Below are 9317 nucleotides of genomic sequence, written 5' to 3'. Positions count from 1 at the left end.
AGAGAGGGGAAAATGAAACAAGATGAAATCAGAGAGGGAGACAAACCATAAGACACTCTCTCTCTTTTTTTTAAATATTTTATTTATTTATTTATTATTATTAATTTATCTGAGAGAGAGAATGAGATAGAGAGAGTACATGAGAGGGGGGGAGGGCCAGAGGGAGAAGCAGACTCCCTGTTCAGCAGGGAGCCGGATGCGGGACTCGATCCCAGGACTCCAGGATCAGGACCTGAGCCGAAGGCAGTCGCTTAACCAACTGAGCCACCCAGGCACCCACTTTAAGAGACTTTTTTTATTTTTAAGTAGTTTCCTCTTTTTTTTTTTTTTGATTTTTAGATTTTATTTATTGGACAGAGAGAGCACAAGCAGAGGGAGAGAGAGGGAGAAGCAGGCTCCCCGCTGAGCAGGGAGCCCAATGTGGGACTCGATCCCAGGACCCTGGGCTCACGACCTGGGCCGAAGGCGGCAGCCGCTTAACTGACTGAGCCAGCCAGGCGTCCCAAGAGACTCTTAGTCTTAGGGAGTGAGAGAACGAGACAGGACAATCTGTTAAGACACAGAACAGGGATTGGCAAACTACAGCCTCCTGGCCAAATCCAGCTCACGGCCTCTTTTTTTTTAAGATTTTATTTATTTGAGGGCGCCTGGGTGGCTCAGTGGGTTAAGCGACTGCCTTCGGCTCAGGTCAGGATCCTGGAGTCCCTGGATCGAGTCCCGCATCGGGCTCCCTGCTCGGCGGGGAGTCTGCTTTTCCCTCTGACCCTCCCCCCATCTCATGTGCTTTCTCTCTCATTCTCTCTGTCTCTCAAATAAATAAATAACATCTTTAAAAAACTTTTTTTATTTCTTTGAGAGAGAGAAAGAGAGAGAGAATGAGAGATGGAAAGCACGAGACGGAAGACGGCCAGAGGGAGAAGCAGACTCCCTGCCGAGCAGGAAGCCCGATGCGGGACTCGATCTCGGGACTCCAGGATCCTGACCTGAGCCGAAGGCAGTCGCTTAACCAACTGAGCCACCCAGGAGGGCCTCGTTTTTAATAACCCATGAGCTAAGGACGTGGCTGGGGGATATGCAGAAAGCCAGCTGGTCACGTGCGGTTGGCTAGGCTGACGGAAGCACAGGTTCTGAGGTGAACTGGGCTTTCACGGGGGGCGGGGGGGCAGGCTCAGCAGGAACAGTCCGGCGCTCAGAGGCTTTAGGAGTCGCGCCGCGGCCGTCTGAGCACGCTGGGGGCAGGGCCGGCTCAGAGGATCCCCCCGCCCATGCGGGTGCCGGTTCGCCGAGCCCGAGGGGCACGGAGGGGGCGGAACTTCAGAAGCGAGCAGAGCACGGATTGGGTACAGAAAAAAACGTACGGGGTCTCTAGGGCTGTTTGGTGGGAACCAATCACGAGTCAAGAGGCAGTCCCCGGGCTGTGTTTGCGCAGGCGTTCTGGGGTATTCCCAGTTGCAATGCGCGCGAAGGGGTGAAGCGTTGTAAGGAAGCGCTTTGTCCTTCTGTGCCTCGTGAGGAGGGTGGGAGGATCCAAGACGGGGTCTGGGCGGGTGGTGGGCGAGCCGTGAGGGCGGTACACGAAGGCACAGGTGCTGTGGGCGTTGTGGTGGGGGCGCCGGGTGGTCCTGGTGAACCCCGTGACCCTGGTGACCCCAGCGACCCCGAAGGCCTGGGCAATCCCGGAAGTCCCGGCCCTGAGGGAGAGGCGGGCGCCGCTTCTGCCGGCGTGCCCCCGATGGAGCAGGCCCCCCGCGCGCCAGGGCCTGATGGAGCTGCGGCACCGGCGGCTGGAGGTCCTGGGGGCCAACCGCTCCAGATGTATCCTATTCGTGGAGCCCCTGTGGGCTGGACGGCACGGGGAGGGGCTGGAGGTGGTTGGACGGGGGACACAGGCAAAGCGGGGTTGAAAGGGGAGCAGGAGGGCACTCTGGACGCCGGGAGGGTGTCGGCGAGGGGCGGGCCTGTGCTGACAGAGGGTGGTGGTGGCGGCGTGGGGGAAAACCAGCCCGAGGGGGATGAGGCGGTGGCTGGCGGCGGTGCTGTCCCGGGGCGGGGGGGGGGGGGGGGGGCCGATGTGTATAGGGTGGGAGGCGCTGGACAGCCTGAGGGTCAGCCTGGCGGGGAAAGACAGGCCTCGTGGAGGAGCAGGCCCGTGGCAGAGGCAAGATTGATACCGTGGCTGGTTCCTTAACCATATACCTCCCCAGCGCCCTCACCGTACCTTTCCCGTCGCCCGTGGAGGCGGAGATTGCCCACTGGTTCCTGACTTCACATGCTGAACTCCGAGGGCCAGTTCGGCAGGAGCTCGATGTGAACGTCACCGTCCTGACTGTGTTAGTTCTAGAATATGGTCAGGGGAGAGGGTGGTGGCCAGTGGCCAGGGACGATGTGAGTTCAGGAGGAGCTGTAATGGAAACCGGGAAGGATTAAGCGTAAGGGAGGAGTGTGATGCTCTAGGACTGTTGGCTGTGTGAAGGGGCAGATGGGGGAACGCACCCCTCCGCCCCTCTGACTTGAATTTTACTTTTTCTTCCCCGTTAGCCGATTGACTGCTGAGGACCCTGGCCAACTCCAAATGTCCATCACCTCCTGTCTTGACCAGGTTTCCCGGGTGATTCGGACCATGCAGCGCGTTGTGCCTCCCTTTTTTGCTAAGCCGCAGCAGGATAAAGGGGGCTAAACCCAACTGCCTGTCCCGTTCTGGGCACCTCGCTAGGGCACTGATGCCTGCAGTGGTTGCCACTTCATGACTAGGGCCTAATCTCTTGCCTGTACTGGCCCGTGGGTGCTTGGCATTCATGTGTTTTGTTTGGTAGTTAAATGTTTAATAAATACAGAAAATAAAAACAGCTGCTATTCTGTGTCTGAGTTTAATTTTAGCTTCTCCACCTCCTAATACTCTTGCCTCTGTTCTCACGTTGGAGGGGAGGTTCTGGGATTCAGATATTCAAGTAGTACAAGGCGACTGAAGACAGTCTAGGAAATGGGAGAAATAATCGTGTCCTGTTACTCAGCACGAACCACTGTCAGCTACTAAGGAATATGTCCTCAGTTTTACGGTTGTACTTACACACTGATGTAGAACATCAGCATACCAAGTGAGATCTTGTGCCTTACTGGCCTTGGTTCACATCTGCGAAGAAAAGTGCCGGGACAATCGGTTAGGTGGGCCCCACTCCACCCTCTGTACTCACCTATCGTCTAAGACCTCATTCCCTGAGGTTCCCTGGCATTTCCAGGGCTCCTTCCTTTGTGTGGCTCTCTCTTGCATCGTGTCTCCCCAGGATTTTTCCAGTTTATTATGCTGCTGCTTTCTTCCCTAAAGTCATGACAAGGGCCCTTGAGGAAAACAAAGAGGGGAAGTGGTCTCCCTCAGGTGGGGAGGAGAGGTGAAGTAGATTATTCCCCGCCTTCCCCTGAAAGATGCCCTTATTTAATTAACACCACAGTGGGGCTGCTTACGAGGCACCAGAGTGGCCGAGGAGGGGAATGGGCGAGGCCCCAGTGCAAGAGGTGAGTCTCTGGGAGGGAGAGAGGAGGAACAAAGTGTTGTCCGAGGGAGAATCAACACTGTTAGCCGAGAGAGACTGAGCTGTGTAGAACGCTGTGACTACAGGTTTATGAATTGGTACCCGGGCGTCTATAAGTAGGTCTGCCGGAAGAAGTTGGGAAAATAAAGGCAAACCTGTCTTGTCTGTAAGGAAGATGTCAAAGCAAGAGGGTGACCAGTGTCTAGAATGGCTTCTGGCTTGAGGAAGCATTTCCCTGAGCAATGTCACCCAAAGAGAGCCCCAGCCTGGGACTCAACTGTCTCTGTCAGTCCTGTTCTTTCTTACTTTCTACTGGGCAGGCAGCTTTTTTTTTTTTTTTTTTTTAAGATTTTATTTATTTATTTGACGGAGAAAGGCGGTGGGGGGAGAGTGAGAGAGAGAGAGAGAGAGAGAGCACAAGTAGGCAGAGTGGCAGGCAGAAGCAGGCTCCCGGCTGAGCAGAGAGCCCGACATGGGGCTCGATCCCAGGGTCCTGGGATCATGACCCGAGCTGAAGGCAGATGCTGAACAGACTGGGCCACCCAGGTGCCCCTGGGCAGGCAGCTTTAATCTCTGAGGCATGTGCGGGGGGGGACCTGAAGCCAGAGAACCAAGGATGTCCCAACATGTGCACACTCTGTAAATGTGAAACGCCACATTACTACAATGAAAGGTAAAAATCACAGGATCATCTCCATAGACGCAGAAAAAGGATTTGACAAAATACAACATATTTTCGTCATAAAAACCTTCAATAAATTGGGTATAGAATTAATATACCCCAGGGGCGCCTGGGTGGCTCAGTTGGTTGGGCGACTGCCTTCGGCTCAGGTCATGATCCTGGAGTCCTGGGATCGAGTCCCGCATCGGGCTCCCTGCTCGGCGGGGAGTCTGCTTCTCCCTCTGACCCTCTTCCCTCTCATGCTCTCTATCTCTCATTCTCTCTCTCTCAAATAAATAAATAAAATCTTTAAAAAAAAAAAAAGAGGGCGCCTGGGTGGCTCAGTTGGTTAAGCGACTGCCTTCAGCTCAGGTCAGGATCCTGGAGTCCCGGGATCGAGTCCCGCATCGGGCTCCCTGCTCAGCGAGGAGCCTGCTTCTCCCTCTAACCCTCCCCCCTCTCATGTACTCTCTCTCTCTCTCTCTCTCTCATTCTCACTCTCTCAAAATAAATAAATAAATCTTAAAAAAAAAAAGAATTAATATACCCCAATCTAATAAAGGCCATGTATGACAAACCCCGCAGCTAACATCATACTTAATGGCGAAAAGCTGAAAGCTCTCCCTCTAAAATGAAGAACAAGGCACGGCTGGTCAGAGGCATACTCAGTTAAATTTCCATCCTTAAATTTTAAATTTATTGAGAATTGGTTTTTGGCCCAGCAAATGCACACAAAACATATTTGTCCTTGAAAAGAATGTGCAGTAGACACACATCTGAAATTTAGATTTCGAATTTAGTGTTCGAAAAACGTCAATCAAGGTAGCTGATGCTATTGATCAGATGTTCTATGTCAGGAGCCAATAAACTTTTTTTTTTTTTAATTCATTTGAGACACAGAGACACTGAGAGAGAGCGAGCGAGCATGAGCAGGGAGAGAGGCAGAGGGAGAGGGAGAAGCAGGCTCCCCGCTGAGCCAGGAGCCCGATGGTGGGGCCCGATCCCAGGACCCCGGGACCACGACCTGAGCCGAAGGCAGACGCTTAACGACTGAGCCACCCAGGCGCCCCCGGTGTCTTTATATTTTAACTATGTGGCTCACGTAGACAGCACGTAGTTTGGTCTTTTAAAAAAAAAATCTAACAATGTCTGATTTTAAATTGGATTGTTTGGCAAATTCACATTTAATATCATTACTGATATCGTTGGATTTAAGTCGGCCATCTCGCTATTCATTTTTCTTTGTCCCTCCTCTTTTTTTGTTTTTGCTCAACTCATCTGAGGCAAAATGCACACACGGAAGATTACACACATTTTAAGTATACAGTTTTATGAGTTATGACAAAGGTGTACACAGCAAAAGTCAAGGTACAAAACCATCCCCGTCACTCTGACAATTCCCCCTGTGCCTCTGCACAGACACTCTCCTCCTCTACGTTCTGCTCCCAGATAACAGATGGGGCTTAGATTTGCCTTTTCTAGAATTTCCAAGAATCATACAGTAGGGGGGCGCCTGGGTGGCTCAGTCGTTAAGCGTCTGCCTTCGGCTCGGGTCATGATCCCGGGGTCCTGGGATCGAGCCCCGCGTCGGGCTCCCTGCTCGGCCGGAAGCCTGCTTCCCCCTCTCCCACTCCCCCTGCTTGCGTTCCCTCTCTCGCTGTGTCTCTCTCTGTCAAGTAAAAAAATAAAATAAAATAAGAATAAAAAAGGGCAGAAGACATGGACAGACATTTCTCCAAGGAATACCTACAAATGGCCAACGGACACACGAAGAAAAATGCTCAACATCACTCGGCATCAGGGACATCCAAACCCAAACCGCAATGAGATACCACCCCACACCAGGCAGAGGGGCTAAAGTTAACAAGTCAGGAAATGACAGATGCTGGCGAGGACTTGGAGAAAGGGGAACCCTCCCACACTGGTGGTGGGGAATGCAAGCTGGTGCAGCCACTCTGGAAAACGGTATGGAGGTTCCTCAAAAAGTTGAAAAGAGAGCTACCCTAGCACTCAGCGATTGCACTACTGGGCACTTACCCCAAAGATACAAATGGAGTGATCCGAAGGGGCACCTGCACCCCAATGTTTATAGCAGCAATGTCCGCAGTAGCCAAACTATGGAAAGAGCCCAGCCGTCCATCGACAGATGAATGGATAGAGAACATATGGTGTATATATAGACAACGGACTACTACTCGGCCATCAGAAAAATGAAATCTTGCCATTTGCAACCACGTGGATAGAACTAGAGGGTATTATGCTAAGTGAAATAATAAGTCAATCAGAGAAAGACAAGTATCATATGATCTCACTGATAGGTGGAATTTAAGAAACAAGGCAGAGGACCATAGGGGAAGAGAGGGGAAAATGAAACAAGATGAAATCAGAGAGGGAGACAAACCATAAGACACTCTCTCTCTTTTTTTTAAATATTTTATTTATTTATTTATTATTATTAATTTATCTGAGAGAGAGAATGAGATAGAGAGAGTACATGAGAGGGGGGGAGGGCCAGAGGGAGAAGCAGACTCCCTGTTCAGCAGGGAGCCGGATGCGGGACTCGATCCCAGGACTCCAGGATCAGGACCTGAGCCGAAGGCAGTCGCTTAACCAACTGAGCCACCCAGGCACCCACTTTAAGAGACTTTTTTTATTTTTAAGTAGTTTCCTCTTTTTTTTTTTTTGATTTTTAGATTTTATTTATTGGACAGAGAGAGCACAAGCAGAGGGAGAGAGAGGGAGAAGCAGGCTCCCCGCTGAGCAGGGAGCCCAATGTGGGACTCGATCCCAGGACCCTGGGCTCACGACCTGGGCCGAAGGCGGCAGCCGCTTAACTGACTGAGCCAGCCAGGCGTCCCAAGAGACTCTTAGTCTTAGGGAGTGAGAGAACGAGACAGGACAATCTGTTAAGACACAGAACAGGGATTGGCAAACTACAGCCTCCTGGCCAAATCCAGCTCACGGCCTCTTTTTTTTTTAAGATTTTATTTATTTGAGGGCGCCTGGGTGGCTCAGTGGGTTAAGCGACTGCCTTCGGCTCAGGTCAGGATCCTGGAGTCCCTGGATCGAGTCCCGCATCGGGCTCCCTGCTCGGCGGGGAGTCTGCTTTTCCCTCTGACCCTCCCCCCATCTCATGTGCTTTCTCTCTCATTCTCTCTGTCTCTCAAATAAATAAATAACATCTTTAAAAAATTTTTTTTATTTCTTTGAGAGAGAGAAAGAGAGAGAGAATGAGAGATGGAAAGCACGAGACGGAAGACGGCCAGAGGGAGAAGCAGACTCCCTGCCGAGCAGGAAGCCCGATGCGGGACTCGATCTCGGGACTCCAGGATCCTGACCTGAGCCGAAGGCAGTCGCTTAACCAACTGAGCCACCCAGGAGGGCCTCGTTTTTAATAACCCATGAGCTAAGGACTTGGCTGGGGGATATGCAGAAAGCCAGCTGGTCACGTGCGGTTGGCTAGGCTGACGGAAGCACAGGTTCTGAGGTGAACTGGGCTTTCACGGGGGGGCGGGGGGGCAGGCTCAGCAGGAACAGTCCGGCGCTCAGAGGCTTTAGGAGTCGCGCCGCGGCCGTCTGAGCACGCTGGGGGCAGGGCCGGCTCAGAGGATCCCCCCGCCCATGCGGGTGCCGGTTCGCCGAGCCCGAGGGGCACGGAGGGGGCGGAACTTCAGAAGCGAGCAGAGCACGGATTGGGTACAGAAAAAAAACGTACGGGGTCTCTAGGGCTGTTTGGTGGGAACCAATCACGAGTCAAGAGGCAGTCCCCGGGCTGTGTTTGCGCAGGCGTTCTGGGGTATTCCCAGTTGCAATGCGCGCGAAGGGGTGAAGCGTTGTAAGGAAGCGCTTTGTCCTTCTGTGCCTCGTGAGGAGGGTGGGAGGATCCAAGACGGGGTCTGGGGCGGGTGGTGGGCGAGCCGTGAGGGCGGTACACGAAGGCACAGGTGCTGTGGGCGTTGTGGTGGGGGCGCCGGGTGGTCCTGGTGAACCCCGTGACCCTGGTGACCCCAGCGACCCCGAAGGCCTGGGCAATCCCGGAAGTCCCGGCCCTGAGGGAGAGGCGGGCGCCGCTTCTGCCGGCGTGCCCCCGATGGAGCAGGCCCCCCGCGCGCCAGGGCCTGATGGAGCTGCGGCACCGGCGGCTGGAGGTCCTGGGGGCCAACCGCTCCAGATGTATCCTATTCGTGGAGCCCCTGTGGGCTGGACGGCACGGGGAGGGGCTGGAGGTGGTTGGACGGGGGACACAGGCAAGCGGGGTTGAAAGGGGAGCAGGAGGGCACTCTGGACGCCGGGAGGGTGTCGGCGAGGGGCGGGCCTGTGCTGACAGAGGGTGGTGGTGGCGGCGTGGGGGAAAACCAGCCCGAGGGGGATGAGGCGGTGGCTGGCGGCGGTGCTGTCCCGGGGCGGGGGGGGGGGGGGGGGGGGCCGATGTGTATAGGGTGGGAGGCGCTGGACAGCCTGAGGGTCAGCCTGGCGGGGAAAGACAGGCCTCGTGGAGGAGCAGGCCCGTGGCAGAGGCAAGATTGATACCGTGGCTGGTTCCTTAACCATATACCTCCCCAGCGCCCTCACCGTACCTTTCCCGTCGCCCGTGGAGGCGGAGATTGCCCACTGGTTCCTGACTTCACATGCTGAACTCCGAGGGCCAGTTCGGCAGGAGCTCGATGTGAACGTCACCGTCCTGACTGTGTTAGTTCTAGAATATGGTCAGGGGAGAGGGTGGTGGCCAGTGGCCAGGGACGATGTGAGTTCAGGAGGAGCTGTAATGGAAACCGGGAAGGATTAAGCGTAAGGGAGGAGTGTGATGCTCTAGGACTGTTGGCTGTGTGAAGGGGCAGATGGGGGAACGCACCCCTCCGCCCCTCTGACTTGAATTTTACTTTTTCTTCCCCGTTAGCCGATTGACTGCTGAGGACCCTGGCCAACTCCAAATGTCCATCACCTCCTGTCTTGACCAGGTTTCCCGGGTGATTCGGACCATGCAGCGCGTTGTGCCTCCCTTTTTTGCTAAGCCGCAGCAGGATAAAGGGGGCTAAACCCAACTGCCTGTCCCGTTCTGGGCACCTCGCTAGGGCACTGATGCCTGCAGTGGTTGCCACTTCATGACTAGGGCCTAATCTCTTGCCTGT

The sequence above is a fragment of the Eumetopias jubatus genome, unplaced genomic scaffold (assembly GCF_037043125.1).
Source record: "Eumetopias jubatus isolate StellerSeaLion01/CBP00866 unplaced genomic scaffold, mEumJub1_p1.0 scaffold_60, whole genome shotgun sequence".
NCBI lineage: Eukaryota > Metazoa > Chordata > Mammalia > Carnivora > Otariidae > Eumetopias > Eumetopias jubatus.
This window is presented reverse-complemented; position numbering follows the sequence as displayed.